This window comes from Rhinopithecus roxellana, chromosome 16, assembly GCF_007565055.1.
Source record: "Rhinopithecus roxellana isolate Shanxi Qingling chromosome 16, ASM756505v1, whole genome shotgun sequence".
In the NCBI taxonomy this organism is placed as follows: domain Eukaryota; kingdom Metazoa; phylum Chordata; class Mammalia; order Primates; family Cercopithecidae; genus Rhinopithecus; species Rhinopithecus roxellana.
In genome coordinates, this window is record NC_044564.1 from 5,030,899 (window position 1) to 5,048,012 (window position 17,114).

The window sequence follows — 17,114 nt, forward strand, 5'->3', positions numbered from 1 at the left end:
TTTTGGTTTTTATCTGAGGATATTTCCTTTGTCACCAGAGACTTCAATGCCTCCAAAATAACCTATTGCAGATTCCACAAGAACAATGTTATCAAACTGCTCAATGAAAAGAATGGTGTAACTTTTTAAGATGCATTCACACATCACAAAGCAGTTTCTTGGAAAGCTTCTTTCTAGTTTTTATATGAGGATATTTCTTTTTTCCCCATAGTCCTCAATGCACTCCAGAATATACCTTTGCAGATTCCATGAAAACAGTGTTAGGAAACTGCTCAATGAAAAGAACTGTGTAACACTGTGAGATGAATGAACACATTAAAAAGAAGTTTCTCAGAACTCTTCTTTTTGTTTTTTTCTGAGGATATTTAGTTTTTCACCATAGGCCTCAATGCGCTCCCAAATATCTCCTTGAAGATTACACGAACACAGTTTTAGCAAACTGCTCCATGGAAAGAAAGTTATATCTCTGCGAGAAAAATTCACACATCACAAAGAACTTTCTCAGAAAGCTTCTTTCTTCTTTCTAGATTTATCTGAGGATATTTCCTTTTCTACATAGGCGTCAATATGATCCAATTCACTATAGGCCTCAAAGTTTTCCCAAATATCCCTTTGCAGATTCCATGAAAACAATGTTAATAACGTGATTCATGAAAAGGTATGTGTAACACTGTGAGATGAATTCACACATCACAAAGACCTTTCTCAGAAAGCTTCTTTCTATTTTTTTTTCTGAGGATATTTCATTTGCCACCATAGGCTTCAAAGCAATCCAAAATATCCTTTCTGAGATTCCCCCAAAACAGTGTTACCAATCTGATCCATGAAAAACATCATGTAGCTCTGTGAGGTAAATTAACACATAACAAAGTGGTTTCTCAGAATGCTTTTTTCTCATTTTAATCTGAGGATATTTCATTTTTCACTCTAGGACTCATGGCACTCCCAAAAATTCCTTTGCAGATACCACGAAAACAGTGTTAGCAAAACACTCCATGAAAAGAAAGGTGTAACTCTGTGAGATGAATTCACACATCACAAGGAAGTTTCTCAGAAAGTTCTTTCTAGTTTTTGTCTGACGATATTTCTTAGTCATCATAAGCTTCAATGTGATCTGAAATATCCCCTTGCAGATTGCAATAAAACAGCGTTAGCAAACTGCTCAATGAAAAGCATAGCGTAACTCTGAGAGGTGGATTCACACATCACAGGGCAGTTTCTCAGAAAGTTTCCTTTAGGTTTTTATCTGAGAATATTTCCTATGTCACCATAGGATTTAAGGCACTCCCAAATATCCTATTGTAGATTCCACAAAAACAGTGTTATCAAGCTGATCAATAAAAAGAACCGTGTAACTCTGTGAGATGAATTCACACATCACAATCTACTTTCTCAAAAAATTTCTTTCTAGTTTTATTCTGAGGATATTTCCTTTGTCAACACAGGCTTCAATGTGATCCAAAATATGCCTTCTCATATTCCCCAAAAAGAGTGTTACCAAATGATCCATGAAAAGAATTGTGCAACTCTGTGAGAATAGAATTTTTTTCTCGTTTTTATCTGAGGATATATCCTTTTTCACTATAGGCCTCAATGATCTCACAAATATCCCTTTTCAGATTCCACATAAACAGTGTTAGAAAACTGCTCCATGAAAAGAAAGGTGTAGCTGTGTGAGATGAATTCACACAGCACAAAGAACTTTCTCAGAAAGCTTCTTTCTACTTTATGTCTGAGGATATTTCCTTTGTCACCGCAGGCTTCAATGCAATTTAAAATATCCTTTCTCAGATTCCACAAAAACAGTGCTAAGAAATTGCTCCATGAAAACAATGGTGTTACTCTGAGACGTTATATCACACATCCTAAAGCTGTTTCTCAGAAAGCTTCTTTCTAGTTTTTATTTGAGGATATTTCCTTTTCCACTATATTCCTGAATGTGTGCCCAAATATCCCATTGCATATTGAATGAGAAAAGTGTAAGCAAACTTCTCAATGAAAAGCATGGTGTAACTCTGTGAGATGAAATCACACATCACTAAGCAGTTTCTCAGAGAGCTTATTTTTGGTTTATCTGAGGATATTTCCTTTGTCACCATAATCTTCAAGGTGCTCCGAAGTATCCCACTACAGATTCCAAGAAAATAGTGTTAGCAAACTGCTGAATAAAAAGTACATTTTAACTCCGTGAGATGAATTCACACATCACAAAGAAGTTTCTCAGAAATTGTCTTTCTAGTTATTATCTGAGGATAATTCCTTTTTCAAGATAGGCCTCAATTTTCTCTGAAATATCCTTTTGCAGATACCACAAAAAGAGTGTTAGGAAACTACTCAATGAAAAGAGCAGTGCGGCACTGTGAGATGAATTCACACATACAAAGAAGTTACTCAGAAGGCTTCTTTCTAGTTTTTACCTGAGGATATTTCCTTTGTCGCCTTTAGTTTCAATACGATCCAAAATATCTCTTCTCAGATTCCAAAAAAACAGTGCCACCAAACTGCTACATGAAAAGAATTCTGTGACCCTGTGAGATGAATTCATCAATTACAAAGCAGTTTCTCAGAAAGCTTTTTTCTAGTTTTTGTCTGAGGATACATCCTTTGTCACCCTAAGCTTCAATGCATTCCAAAATATCTCATTGCTGATTCCAAGTAAACAGTGTTATTAAACTGCTCAAGGAAAAGAACAGTGTAACTCTGTGAGATCAGTCACACATCACAAAGCAGTCTCTCAGAAAGCTTCTTTTTGATTTTAGCTGAGGATATTTCCTTTGTCATCATAGGCTTCAAAGTGCTCCCAATATCCCATGCAAATTCCACAAAAACAGTGTTAGCAAACTTCTCCAAGAAAAGAGAGCTGTAACTGTGTGAGATGAATTCACACATCAAATAGAAGTTTCTCAGAAAGCTTCTTTCTCGTTTTTATCTGAGGATACTTCCATTGTCACCAGAGGCTTTAATGTGATACAAAATATCCCTTCTCAGATTCCACAAAAACAGTGCTACCAAACTGCTTCATAAAAAGAATTGCATAATTCTGTGAGATGAATACACAAATAAGAAAGCAGTTTCTAAGAAAGCTTCTTCCTAGTTTTTGTCTGAGGACATTTCCTTTGTCACCATAAGCTTCAATGCCCTCCAAAATATCCTACTGCAGATTCCATGAAAACAGTGTTATGAAATTGTTCAATGAAAATAATGGTGTGGCATTGTGAGATGAATTTACACATCCCAAAGCAGTTTCTCAGTAAGCTTCTTTCTATTTTTTATCTGGGGATATTTCCTTTTTCACTATGGGCCTCAATGTGCTTCCAAATATCACTTGGCAGATTCCACAAAAACACTTTTAGCAATCTGCTCTATGAAAAGAAAGGTGTAATTCGGAGAGATGAATTCACACATAATGAAGGAGTTTTCCAGAAAGTTTCTTTCTAGTTTTTATCTGAGGATATTTCCTTTGTCAATATAGGCGTCAATGTAATCAAAAATATCCCTTCTCAGATTCCCCAAAAACAGTGCTACCAAACTCATCCATGAAAAGAAAGGTGTAACTCTTTAAGATGAATTCACAAATCACAAAGCGGTTTCTCAGGAAGTTTATTTCTAGTTCTTGTCTGAGGATATTTCCTTTGTCATCATAAGCTTCAATATGCTCCGAAACATCTCATTGCACATTCCAAGAAAACAGTGTTAGCAAACTGTTCAATGTACAGGACATTGTATCTCTGTGAGTTCAATTCACACATCACAAAGGAGGCTCTCAGAAAGCTTCTTTTTGGTTTCTATCTGAGGATATTACCTTCATCACCTTAGGCTTCAATGTGCTTCCAAATAACCCTTTGCAGATTCCAGGAAAACAGTGTTAGCAAGCTACTCAATGAAATGAACTGTGTAACTCTGTGAGATGAATTCACACATCACAAATCAGTTTCTCAGAAAGCTTCTTTCTACTTTTTATCTGTGGATACTTCCTTTTTCAACATAGGCTTCAATGTGCTCCAAAATATCCCTTTGGAGATTCCACAAAAACAGTGTTAGCAAACTGCTCCATGAAAATAAAGATAGAGCTCTGTGAGATGAATTCACACATCACTAAGCAGTTTCACAGAAGACTTCTTTCTAATTTTTATCTGAGGATATTTCCTTTGTCACCTTAGGATTCAATGCAATCCAAAATATCTCCTCAACAGTGCTACCAAACCGCTCGATGAAAAGAATCATGTAACTCTGTGAAGTGAATGGACAAATCACAAGGAAGTTTATCAGATAGCTTCTTTCTAGCTTTTGTCTGTGGATATTTCGTTTTTCACTATAGGCCTCAACGCACTCCCAAGTATCCCTTGGCAGATCCATGGAAACAGTGTTAGCAAACTGCTCCATGAAAGAAAAGGTGTAACTCTTTGAGATGAATTCACACATAACAAGGAGCTTTCTCAGAAAACTTCTTTGTAGTTTTATCTGAGGATATTTCCTTTGTCACAATAAGCTTCAATGAGCTCTGAAATATCCCCTTGCAGATTCCAAGAAAACAGTGTAAGCAAACTGATCAAAGAAAAGAACACTGTTACTCTGTGAGATGAATTTATCAATCAAAAAGCAGTTTCTCAGAAAGATTCCTTTTTGCTTTTTTCTGAGGATATTTCCTTTGTCGTCATAAGCTTCAATACACTCCGAAATGTTTCATTGCACGTTCCAAGAAAACAATGTTAGCAAACTGCTCAATGTATAGGAGAGTGTATCTCTGTGAGTTCAATTCACACATCACAAATGAGTCTCTCAGAAGGCTTCTTTTTGGTTGCTCTCTGAGGATATTACCTTCAACACCATAGGCTTCAATGCGCTCCCAAATATTCCTTTGCAGATTCCAGGAAAACAGTGTTAGCAAACTACTCAATGAAATGAACTGTGTAACTCCGTGAGATGAATTCACACATCACAAATCAGTTTCTCAGAAAGCTTCTTTCCACTTTTTATCTGTGGATACTTCATTTCTCAACATAGGCCTCAAAGTGCTCCAAAACATCCCTTTGGAGATTCCACAAAAACAGTGTTAGCAAACTGCTCCATGAAAAGAAAGATGTAGCTCTGTGAGATGAATTCACACATCACAAAGAACCTTCTCCAAAATCCTCTTTCCAGTTTTAATCTGAGAATATTTCCTTTTTCACTATATTCCTGAATGTGTGCCCGAATATCTCATTGCAGATTAAATGAGAAAAGTTTTAGCAAACTTCTCAATGAAAAGAATGGTGTAACTCTGTGAGATGAATTCACACATCACAAACCAGTTTCTCAGAAAACGTATTTTTGTTTTTTTTCTGTTTATATTTCCTTTGTCAACATAATTTTCAATGTGCTCTGATAAATCCCTTTGCAGATTCCATGAAAACAGTGTTAGCAAACTGGTCCATGAAAAGAAAATTGTAACTCTGTGAGATGAATTTACACATCATGAAGAAGTTTCTCAGAAAGCTTCTTTCCAGTTTTTTTTTTTTTTTTTTTTTTTTTTTTTTTTTTTTTTTTTTTGAGACGGAGTCTCGCTCTGTCGCCCAGGCTGGAGTGCAGTGGCCGGATCTCAGCTCACTGCAAGCTCCGCCTCCCGGGTTTACGCCATTCTCCTGCCTCAGCCTCCCAAGTAGCTGGGACTACAGGCACCCGCCAACTCGCCCGGCTAGTTTTTTGTATTTTTTAGTAGAGACGGGGTTTCGCCGTGTTAGCCAGGATGGTCTCGATCTCCTGACCTCGCGATCCACCCGTCTCGGCCTCCCAAAGTGCTGGGATTACAGGCTTGAGCCACCGCGCCCGGCCTTCTTTCCAGTTTTTATGTGAGGATATTTCCTTTGTCAATATAGGCTTCAATGTCGTACAAAATATCCCTTCTCAGATTCACCAAAAGCAGTGCTACCAAACTGCTCCGTGAAAAGAATGGTGTTATTCCTTGAGATGAAATCACAAATCAAAAGCAGTTTCTCTGGAAGCTTCTTTCTAGTTTCTATCTGAGGATTTTTCCTTTGTCACCACAAGCTTTAACACACTCCAAAATATCTCATTGCAGATTCCAAGAAAATAATGTTAACAAATTCTTCAATGAAAAGAACAGTGTAATTCTGTGAGTTCAATTCATACATTGCAAAACGGTATCACAGAAAGCATTTTTTTGGTTTTTATCAGAGGATATTTTCCTTGTCACCACTGGCTTCAATGCGCTCCCAAATATCCTGTTGCAGATTCCATGCAATGAGTGTTATTAGACTGCTAAATGAAAAGAATGGTGTAACTCTGTGAGATGAATTCACACATCACAAAGAAGTTTCAAGAATGATCCATTCTAGTTTTTATCTGAGGATATTTCCTTTATCACCATAGGTTTCAATACGATCCCAAATATTCCTTTTCAGATTCCCCAAAAGCAGTGCTACCAAGTTGCTCCATAAAAAGAATTGTGTAATTCTGTGAGATGAATACACAAATAAGAAAGCAGTTTCTAAGAAAGCTTCTTTCTAGTTTTTGTCTGAGGACATTTCCTTTGTCACCATAAGCTTCAATGCTCTCCAAAATATCCTACTGCAGATTCCATGAAAACAGTGTTATCAAACTGTTCAATGAAAAGAATGGTGAAACACTGTGAGAAGAATTTACACATCCCAAAGCAGTTACTCAGAAAGCTTCTTTCTATTTTTTATCTGGGGATATTTCCTTCTTCACTATGGGCCTCAATGTGCTTCCAAATATCCATTTGCAGATTCCACGAAACAGTGTTAGCAAACTGCTCCTTGAAAGAAAGGTGTAGCTCTGTGAGATGAATTCAAGCTACACCAAGAGTTTTCTCAGAAAGCTTCTTTCTAGTGTTTATCTGAGGATATTTCCTTTTTCACTATAGGCGTGAAGATGTTCACAAATATCCCTTTGCAGTTTCCACAAAAACAGTGATAACACAATGCTAAATGAAAAGAAAGGCGTAACTTTATGAGATGAATTGACACATCAGAAAATGCCTTGTCAGTAAGTTTCTTTCCATTTAATATCTGAGGATATTTTCTTTTTCACTCTGCTTCAATGAGCTCCCACATATCCCTTTGCAGATTACAAGAAAACAGTGTTAGCACTGCTCCATGAAAAGAAAAGTGTAACTCTGTAAGATGAATTCACACATCACAAAGAAGTTTCCTAGAAAGCTTCTTTCTAGTTTTTTTCCAATGATATTTCCTTTGTCACCATAGGCTTCAATGTGATCCTAAATATCCCCTCTCAGATTCACCAAAAAGAGTGCTACCAAATTGCTCCATGAAAAGAATGGTGTTATTCTGCGATATCAATTCAGAAATCAGAAAGCAGTTTCTCAGAAAGCTTCTTTATAGTTTTTCTCTTAGGTTATTTCCTTTTTCACCATAGGCCTCAATGAGCTCATGAATATCTTTTTACAGATTACATGAAAATAGTGTAAGCAAACTGCTCCATGAAAAGAAAGGTGTAAATCTGTGAGATGCATTCACACATCACAAAGCAGTTTCTCAGAAAGATTCTTGGATATTTCCTTTTTCACCACAGGCCTCAACTTGCTCCCAAATATCCTTTTGTAGATAGCATGGAAACAGTGGTATCAAACTGCTCCATGGAAAGAAAAGTGTACCTCTGTGAGATGAATTCACCCATCACAAAGTGCTTTCTCAGAAAGCTTCTTTTTAATTTTTATTTGAGGATATTTCCTTTGTCACATTAGGCTTCAATGCTATCCACAATATCCCTTTTCATATTCTCCAAAAACATTGCTACCTAACTGCTCCATGAAAAGTATCTTGTAACTCAGTAAGATGAATTCACAAACCTCAAAGCAGTTTCTCAGAAAACTTATTTTAGTTTTGTATGAGGATATTTCTTTTGTCACTATAAGCTTCAATTTGCTCAGAAATATCCCATTGTGGATTGCAAGAAAACAGTGTTAGCAAATTGCTCAATGAGAAGAACCGTGTAACTCTGGGATGTGAATTCACACATCACAAAGCAGCTTCTCAGAAAGCTTCTTTTTGGTTTACCTGAGGATGTTTTCTTTGTCACCATAGGCTTCAATGCACTCCCAAATATCCTATTGCAGATTTCTCGAAGATTATGTAATAAAATTGCTCAATGCAAAGAAAATATAACTCTTTGAGATAAATTCACATATCACAAGCAATTTCTCAGAAAGCATCTTTGTATTTTTTATCTGAGTATATTTCCTTTTTCAATATACGTCTTAATGTGCTGCAAAATATCCCTTTGTGGATTCCACGAAAACAGTGTTATCAAACTGCTCCATGAAAAGAAAATTGTAGCTCTGTGAGATGTATTCATACATCACAAAGCAGTTTCTCAGAAAACTTCCTTCTAGTTTTTATCTGAGGATGTTTCCTTTGCCACCATAGGCTTCAAAGCGGTCCCAAGTATCCCTTCTCAGATTCCCCAAAAACAGTGCAACCAAACTGCTAAATGGAAAGAATCGTGAAACACTTTGAGATAAATTAACACATCACAAAGCATTTTCTCACAAAGCTTCTTTCTACTTTTTATATGAGGATGTTTCCTTTTTCACCATAGGCCTCAATCACTCATGAATACCCCTTTGAAGATTTCATGAAAATAGTTTTAGCACACTGCTAAATGAAAACAACAGTGTAACTCTGTGAGATGAATTCAAACATCACAAAGAAGTTTCAAGAAAGCTTCACTTTTGTTTTTATCTGTGGATGTTTCCTTTTTCACCATAGGCTTCAATGCCCTCCCAAATATCCTATTGCAACTTCCACGAAAACAGTGTTATCAAACAGCTCAATAAAAAGAACACTGTAGCTCTGTGAGATGAATTCACACATCACAAAGCGGTCTCTCAGAAATCATCTTTCTAGTTTTTATCTGAGGATATTTCCTTTCACCATATGCCTCAAGGCACTCCCATATATGCCTTTGCAGATTCCACAAAAACATTGTTAGCCAATTGCTACATGAAAATAAATCTGTAAGTCTGTAAGGTGAATTCACACATCACAAAGAAGTTTCTCAGAAAATTTCTTTCTAGTTTTTATCTGAGGGTATTTCCTTTGCCACACTAATCTTCAATGCAATACAAAATATCCCTTCTCAGATTAATCAAAAACAGTGTTGTCAAACTACTCATTGAAAAGAAAGGTGTTCCTCTGTGAGATGAATTCACAAAACACAAAGTAATTTCTCAGGAAGCTGCTTTCTAGTTTTTCTCTGAGGATATTACCTCTGTCACCATAGCCTTCAATACGATGTAAAATATCACTTCTGAGATTCCCCCAAAACAGTGCTATCAAACTGCTCCATGAAAAGCCTCGTGCAACTCTGTGAGGTGAATTCACAAATCACAAAGCAGTTTCTCATAAAACTTCTTTCTTGTTTTTATCTGAGGATAGTTCGTTAGTCACCATAGGCTTCAATGCGATCCAAAATATCTCATTGCAGATTCCATAAAAGCAGTGCTACCTACCAAACTGCTCCATGAAAAGAAACCTGTAACTCTGTAAGATGAATTCACAAATCACAGAACTTCCAAATATCCCTGTACAGATTCCACGAAATCAGTGTTAGCAAACTGCTCCATAAAAAGAAAGGTCTTCCTCTGTGAGTTGAATACATACCTCACAAAGGGGCTACTCAGAAAGATTCTTTCTAGTTTTTACCTGAGGATATTTCCTTTGTCACGATAGACTTCAGTGCTATGAAAAATATCCCTTCTCAGATTCTCCAAAAACAGTGCTACCAATCTGCTACATAGAAACAATCGTTTAACGGTGTGAGATGAATTAACACCTCACAAAGCAATTTCTCAGAAGACTTCTTTCTAGGTTTTATATGTGGATATTTCCCTTTCCACTATAAGCTTCAATGTGCTCCCAAGTATCCCTTCTCAGATACCACAAAAACAGTGAGGGGAAAGTGCTCCCTCCACAGAAACGTTTAACTCTATTACATGAATGCGCACTTCACAAAGGTGTTTCTCTGAAAGCTTCTCTCATGTTTGTACCTGAAGATATTTCCTTTTTGCCATTGGACTCTATGCACTCCTGAAAATCTCTTTGCAGATTCCACAAAAACAGTGTTGACAAACTGCTCAATGAACAGAAAAGTGTAACTCTGTGAGAGGAATTCACCCATCACAAAGCAGTTTCCCAGAAACATTCTTTCTAGTTTAAATCTCAGGATATTTCCTTTTCAACACTGGCTTCAATGTGCTTCCATGTATCTCCTCTCAGATACCACAAAAACAGTGATGCTGAACTGCTGAATGAACAAAATTTTAAACTCTATGAGATGTATACACATATCACAAAACCGTTTCTCGAAAAGCTTCTCTCCAGTTTTTATCTGAAGTTATTTCCTTTTTCACCATAGGCTTCTGGGAGCTCCTGAATATTCCTTTGCAGATTCCATATAAACAGTGCCATCAAATCGCTGAAAGAAAGCAAATGTGTAAATCTGTGTGACGAATTCATCCATCACAATGAAATTTCTCAGAAAGCTCCTTTCTATTTTTTATCTGAGTCTATTTCCTTTGTCACCACAGGCTTCAATGTACTCCCAAATATAATATGGCAGATTCCACGAGAACAGTGTTATCAAACTGCTCAATGAAAACAACAGTGTAACTTTGTGAGATGAATTCACACATTACAAAGCAGTTTCTCAGAAGACTTCTTCCCGTCTTTATATGTGGATATTTCCATTTTTTCTATACTCATCAAAGCACTCCCAAGTGTTCCTTTGCAGATTCAACGCAAACAGTGTTAAAAAACTGCCCCATGAAAAGAAAGGTGTAACACTGTGAGAAAATTCACATATCAAAAAGAACTTTCTCAGACTGCCTCTTTCTAGTTTTTATCTGATGATATTTCCGTTGTCACCCTAGGCTTCAATGTGCTTCAAAATATCCCCTCTCAAATTCCAGAAAACCAGTGCTATGAAACTGATACATGAGGGGGGGGAGCAGGATGGCCAAATAGAAACAGCTCCAGTCTCCAACTCCCAGTGCGAGCGACACAGAAGACCGGTGATTTCTGCATTTTCAACTGAGGTACTGGGGTCATCTCACTGGGGAGTGCCAGACAATTGGTGCTGGTCAGCTGCTGCAGCCCGACCAGCGAGAGCTGAAGCAGGGCAAGGCATCACCTCACCTGGGAAGTGCAAGGGGGAAGGGAATCCTTTTTCCTAGCCAGGGGAACTGAGACACACAACACCTGGAAAATTGGGTAATTCCCACCCCAATACTGCGCTTTAAGCAAACGGGCACACCAGGAGATTATACCCACACCTGGCTGGGAGGGTCCCACGGCCAGGGAGCCTCCCTCATTGCTCGCACAGCAGTCTGCAATCTAACCGAAATGGCAGCAGCGAGGCTGGAGGAGGGGTGCCCGCCATTGCTGAGGCGTAAGTAGGTAAACAAAGCTGCTGGGAAGCTTGAAGTGGGTGGAGCTCACAGCAGCTCAAGGAAGCCTGCCTGTCTCTGTAGACTCCACCTCTGGGGACAGGGCTCAGCTAAACAACAAAAGGGGAAGCAGCAGAGGCCTGTGCAGATGCGAACGACTCTGTCTGACAGCTTTGAAGAGAGCAGTGGATCTCCCAACACAGAGGTTGATATCTGAGAAGGGACAGACTGCCTGCTCAAGTGGGTCCCTGACCCCTGAGTAGCCTAACTGGGAGACATCCCCCACTAGGGGCAGACTGACACCCCACACCTCACACTGTGGAGTACACCCCTGAGAGGAAGTTTCCAAAGTAAAAATCAGACAGGTACACTCGCTGTTCAGCAATATTCTATCTTCTGCAACCTCTGCTGCTGATACCCAGACAAACAGGGTCTGGAGTGGACCTCAAGCAATCTCCAACAGACCTACAGCTGAGGGTCCTGACTATTAGAAGGAAAACTATCAAACAGGAAGAACACCTATACCAAAACCCCATCAGTACGTCACCATCATCAAAGACCAGAGGCAGATAAAACCACAAAGATCGGGGAAAAGCAGGGCAGAAAAGCTGGAAATTCAAAAAATAAGAGCACATCTCCCCCTTCAAAGGAGCGCAACCCATCGCCAGCAACGGATCAAAACTGGTCAGAGAATGACTTTGACAAGATGAGAGAAGAAGGCTTCAGTCCATCAAACTTCTCAGAGCTAAAGGAGGAATTACATACCCAGTGCAAAGAAACTAAAAATCTTGGAAAAAGAGTGGAAGAATTGATAGCTAGAATAATCAATGCAGAGAAGGTCATAAACGAAATGACAGAGATGAAAACCATGACACGAGAAATACGTGACAAATCCACAAGCTTCAGTAACCGACTCGATCAACTGGAAGAAAGGGTATCAGCGATTGAGGATCAAATGAATGAAATGAAGCGAGAAGAGAAACCAAAAGAAAAAAGAAGAAAAAGAAATGAACAAAGCCTGCAAGAAGTATGGGATTATGTAAAAAGACGAAATCTACGTCTGAATGGGGTGCCTGAAAGTGAGGGGGAAAATGGAACCAAGTTGGAAAACACTCTACAGGATATCATCCAGGAGAACTTCCCCAACCGAGTAGGGCGGGCCAACATTCAAATTCAGGAAATACAGAGAACGCCACAAAGATACTCCTCCAGAAGAGCAACTCCAAGACACATAATTGCCAGATTCACCAAAGTTGAAATGAAGGAAAAAATCTTAAGGGCAGCCAGAGAGAAAGGTCGGGTCACCCACAAAGGGAAGCCCATCAGACTAACAGCAGATCTCTCGGCAGAAACTCTACAAGCCAGAAGAGAGTGGGGGCCAATATTCAACGTTCTTAAAGAAAAGAATTTTCAACCCAGAATTTCATATCCAGCCAAACTAAGTTTCACAGGTGAAGGAGAAATAAAATCCTTTACAGATAAGCAAATGCTTAGAGATTTTGTCACCACCAGGCCTGCCTTACAAGAGACCCTGAAGGAATCCCTAAACATGGAAAGGAACAACCGGTACCAGCCACTGCAAAAACATGCCAAAATGTAAAGACCATCGAGGCTAGGAAGAAACTGCATCAACTAACGAGCAAAATAACCAGTTAATATCATAATGGCAGGATCAAGTTCACACATAACAATATTAACCTTAAATGTAAATGGACTAAATGCTCCAATTAAAAGACACAGACTGGCAAACTGGATAAAGAGTCAAGACCCATCAGTCTGCTGTATTCAGGAGACCCATCTCACATGCAGAGACATACATAGGCTCAAAATAAAGGGATGGAGGAAGATCTACCAAGCAAATGGAGAAGACAAAAAAGCAGGGGTTGCAATCCTTGTCTCTGATAAAACAGACTTTAAACCATCAAAGATCAAAAGAGGCAAAGAAGGCCATTACATAATGGTAAAGGGATCAATTCAACAGGAAGAGCTAACTCTCCTAAATATATATGAACCCAATACAGGAGCACTCAGATTCATAAAGCAAGTGCTTAGAGACGTACAAAGAGACTTAGACTCCCATACAATAATAATGGGAGACTTCAACACTCCACTGTCAACATTAGACAGATCAACGAGACAGAAAGTTAACAAGGATATCCAGAAATTGAACTCATCTCTGCACCAAGCGGACCTAATAGACATCTATAGAACTCTCCACCCCAAATCAACAGAATATACATTCTTCTCAGCACCACATTGCACTTATTCCAAAATTGACCACATAATTGGAAGTAAAGCACTCCTCAGCAAATGTGAAAGAACAGAAATTATAACAAACTGTCTCTCAGACCACAGTGCAATCAAACTAGAACTCAGGACTAAGAAACTCAATCAAAACCACTCAACTACATGGAAACTGAACAACCTGCTCCTGAATGACTACTGGGTACATAACGAAATGAAAGCAGAAACAAAGATGCTCTTTGAAACCAATGAGAACAAAGATACAACATACCAGAATCTCTGGGACACATTTAAAGCAGTGTGTAGAGGGATATTTATAGCACTAAATGCCCACAAGAGAAAGCAGGAAAGATCTAAAATTGACACTCTAACGTCACAATTGAAAGAACTAGAGAGGCAAGAACAAACACATTCAAAAGCTACCAGAAGGCAAGAAATAACTAAGATCAGAGCAGAACTGAAGGAGATAGAGACACAAAAACCCTCCAAAAATCAATGAATCCAGGAGTTGGTTTTTTGAAAAGATCAACAAAATTGACAGACCGCTAGTAAGACGAATAAAGAAGAAAAGAGAGAGGAATCAAATAGACGCAATAAAAAATGATAAAGGGGATATCACCACCGACCCCACAGAAATACAAACTACCATCAGAGAATACTACAAACGCCTCTACGCAAATCAACTAGAAAATCTAGAAGAAATGGATAATTTCCTGGACACTTACACTCTCCCAAGACTAAACCAGGAAGAAGTTGAATCCCTGAATAGACCAATAGCAAGCTATGAAATTGAGGCAACAATTAATAGTCTACCCACCAAAAAAAGTCCAGGACCAGATGGATTCACAGCTGAATTCTACCAGAGGTACAAGGAGGAGCTGGTACCATTCCTTCTGAAACTATTCCAATCAACAGAACAAGAGGGAATCCTCCCTAACTCATTTTATGAGGCCAACATCATCCTAATACGGAGGCACAACAAAAAAAGAGAATTTTAGACCAATATCCCTGATGAACATTGATGCAAAAATTCTCAATAAAATACTGGCAAACCGGATTCAGCAGCACTTCAAAAAGCTTATCCACCATGATCAAGTGGGCTTCATCCCTGGGATGCAGGGCTGGTTCAACATTCGCAAATCAATAAATGTAATCCAGCATATAAACAGAACCATAGACAAGAACCACATGATTATCTCAATAGATGCAGAAAAGGCTTTTGACAAACTTCAACAGCCCTTCATGCTAAAAACGCTCAATAAATTCGGTATTGATGGAACGTACCTCAAAATAATAAGAGCTCTTTATGACAAACCCACAGCTAATATCATACTGAATGGGCAAAAGCTGGAAAAATTCCCTTTGAAAACTGGCACAAGACAGGGATGCCCTCTCTCACCATTCCTATTCAACATAGTGTTGGAAGTTCTGGCTAGGGCAATCAGGCAAGAGAAAGAAATCAAGGGTATCCAGTTAGGAAAAGAAGAAGTCAAATTGTCCTTGTTTGCAGATGACATGATTGTGTATTTAGAAAACCCCATTGTCTCAGCCCAAAATCTCCTTAAGCTGATAAGCAACTTCAGCAAAGTCTCAGGTTACAAAATTAATGTGCAAAAATCACAAGCATTCTTATACACCAGTAACAGACAAGCAGAGAGCCAAATCAGGAATGAACTTCCATTCACAATTGCTTCAAAGAGAATAAAATACCAAGAATCCAGCTTAAAAGGGATGTAAAGGACCTCTTCAAGGAGAACTACAAACCACTGCTCAGTGAAATAAAAGAGGACACACAGAAATGGAAGAACATACCATGCTCATGGATAGGAAGAATCAATATTGTGAAAATGGCCATAATGCCCAAGGTTATTTACACATTCAATGCCATCCGCATCAAGCTACCAATGAGTTTCTTCACAGAATTGGAAAAAACTGCTTTAACGTTCATATGGAACCAAAAAAGAGCCCGCATTGCCAAGACAATCCTAAGTCAAAAGGACAAAGCTGGAGGCGTCATGCTACCTGACTTCAAACTATACTACAAGGCTACAGTAACCAAAGCAGCATGGTACTGGTACCAAAACAGAGATATAGACCAATGGAACAGAACAGAGTCCTCAGAAATAATACCACACATCTACAGCCATCTGATCTTTGACAAACCTGAGAGAAACAAGAAATGGGGAAAGGATTCCCTATTTAATAAATGGTGCTGGGAAAATTGGCTAGCCATAAGTAGAAAGCTGAAACTGGATCCTTTCCTTACCCCTTATACGAAGATTATTTCAAGATGGATTAGAGACTTAAATGTTAGACCTAATACCATTAAAACCCTAGAAGAGAATCTAGGTAGTACCATTCAGGACATAGGCATGGGCAAGGACTTCATGTCTAAAACACCAAAAGCAACGGCAGCAAAAGCCAAAATTGACAAATGGGATATGATTAAACTAAAGAGCTTTTGCACAGCAAAAGAAACTACCATCAGAGTGAACAGGCAACCTACAGAACGGGAGAAAATTTTTGCAACCTACTCATCCGACAAAGGGCTAATATCCAGAATCTACAAAGAACACAAACAAATATACAAGAAAAAAACAAACAACCCCATCAAAAAGTGGGCAAAGGATATGAACAGACATTTTTCAAAAGAAGATATTCATACAGCCAACAGACACATGAAAAAATGCTCATCATCACTCGCCATCAGAGAAATGCAAATCAAAACCACAATGAGATACCATCTCACACCAGTTAGAATGGCAATCATTAAGAAGTCAGGAAACAACAGGTGTTGGAGAGGATGTGGAGAAATAGGAACACTTTTACACTGTTGGTGGGATTGTAAACTAGTTCAACCATTATGGAAAAGAGTATGGCGATTCCTCAAGGATCTAGAACTAGATGTACCATATGACCCAGCCATCCCACTACTGGATATATACCCAAAGGATTATAAATTATTCTACTACAAAGACACATGCACACGTATGTTTATTGTGGCACTATTCACAATAGCAAAGACTTGGAATCAACCCAAATGTCCATTTGTGACAGACGGGATTAAGAAAATGTGGCACATATACACCATGGAATACTATGCAGCCGTAAGAAAGGATGAGTTTGCGTCCTTTGTAGGGACATGGATGCAGCTGGAAACCATCATTCTTAGCAAACTATCACAAGAAGAGAAAACCATACACCGCATGATCTCACTCATAGGTGGGAATTGAACAATGAGATCACTTGGACTCGGGCACGGGAACATCGCCCACTGGGGTCTATCATGGGGAGGGGGGAGGAGGGAGGGATTGCATTGGGGAGTTATACATGATATAAATGATGAATTGATGGGTGCTGACGAGTTGATGGGTGCAGCACACCAACATGGCATAAGTATACATATGTAACAAACCTGCACGTTATGCACATGTACCCTAGAACT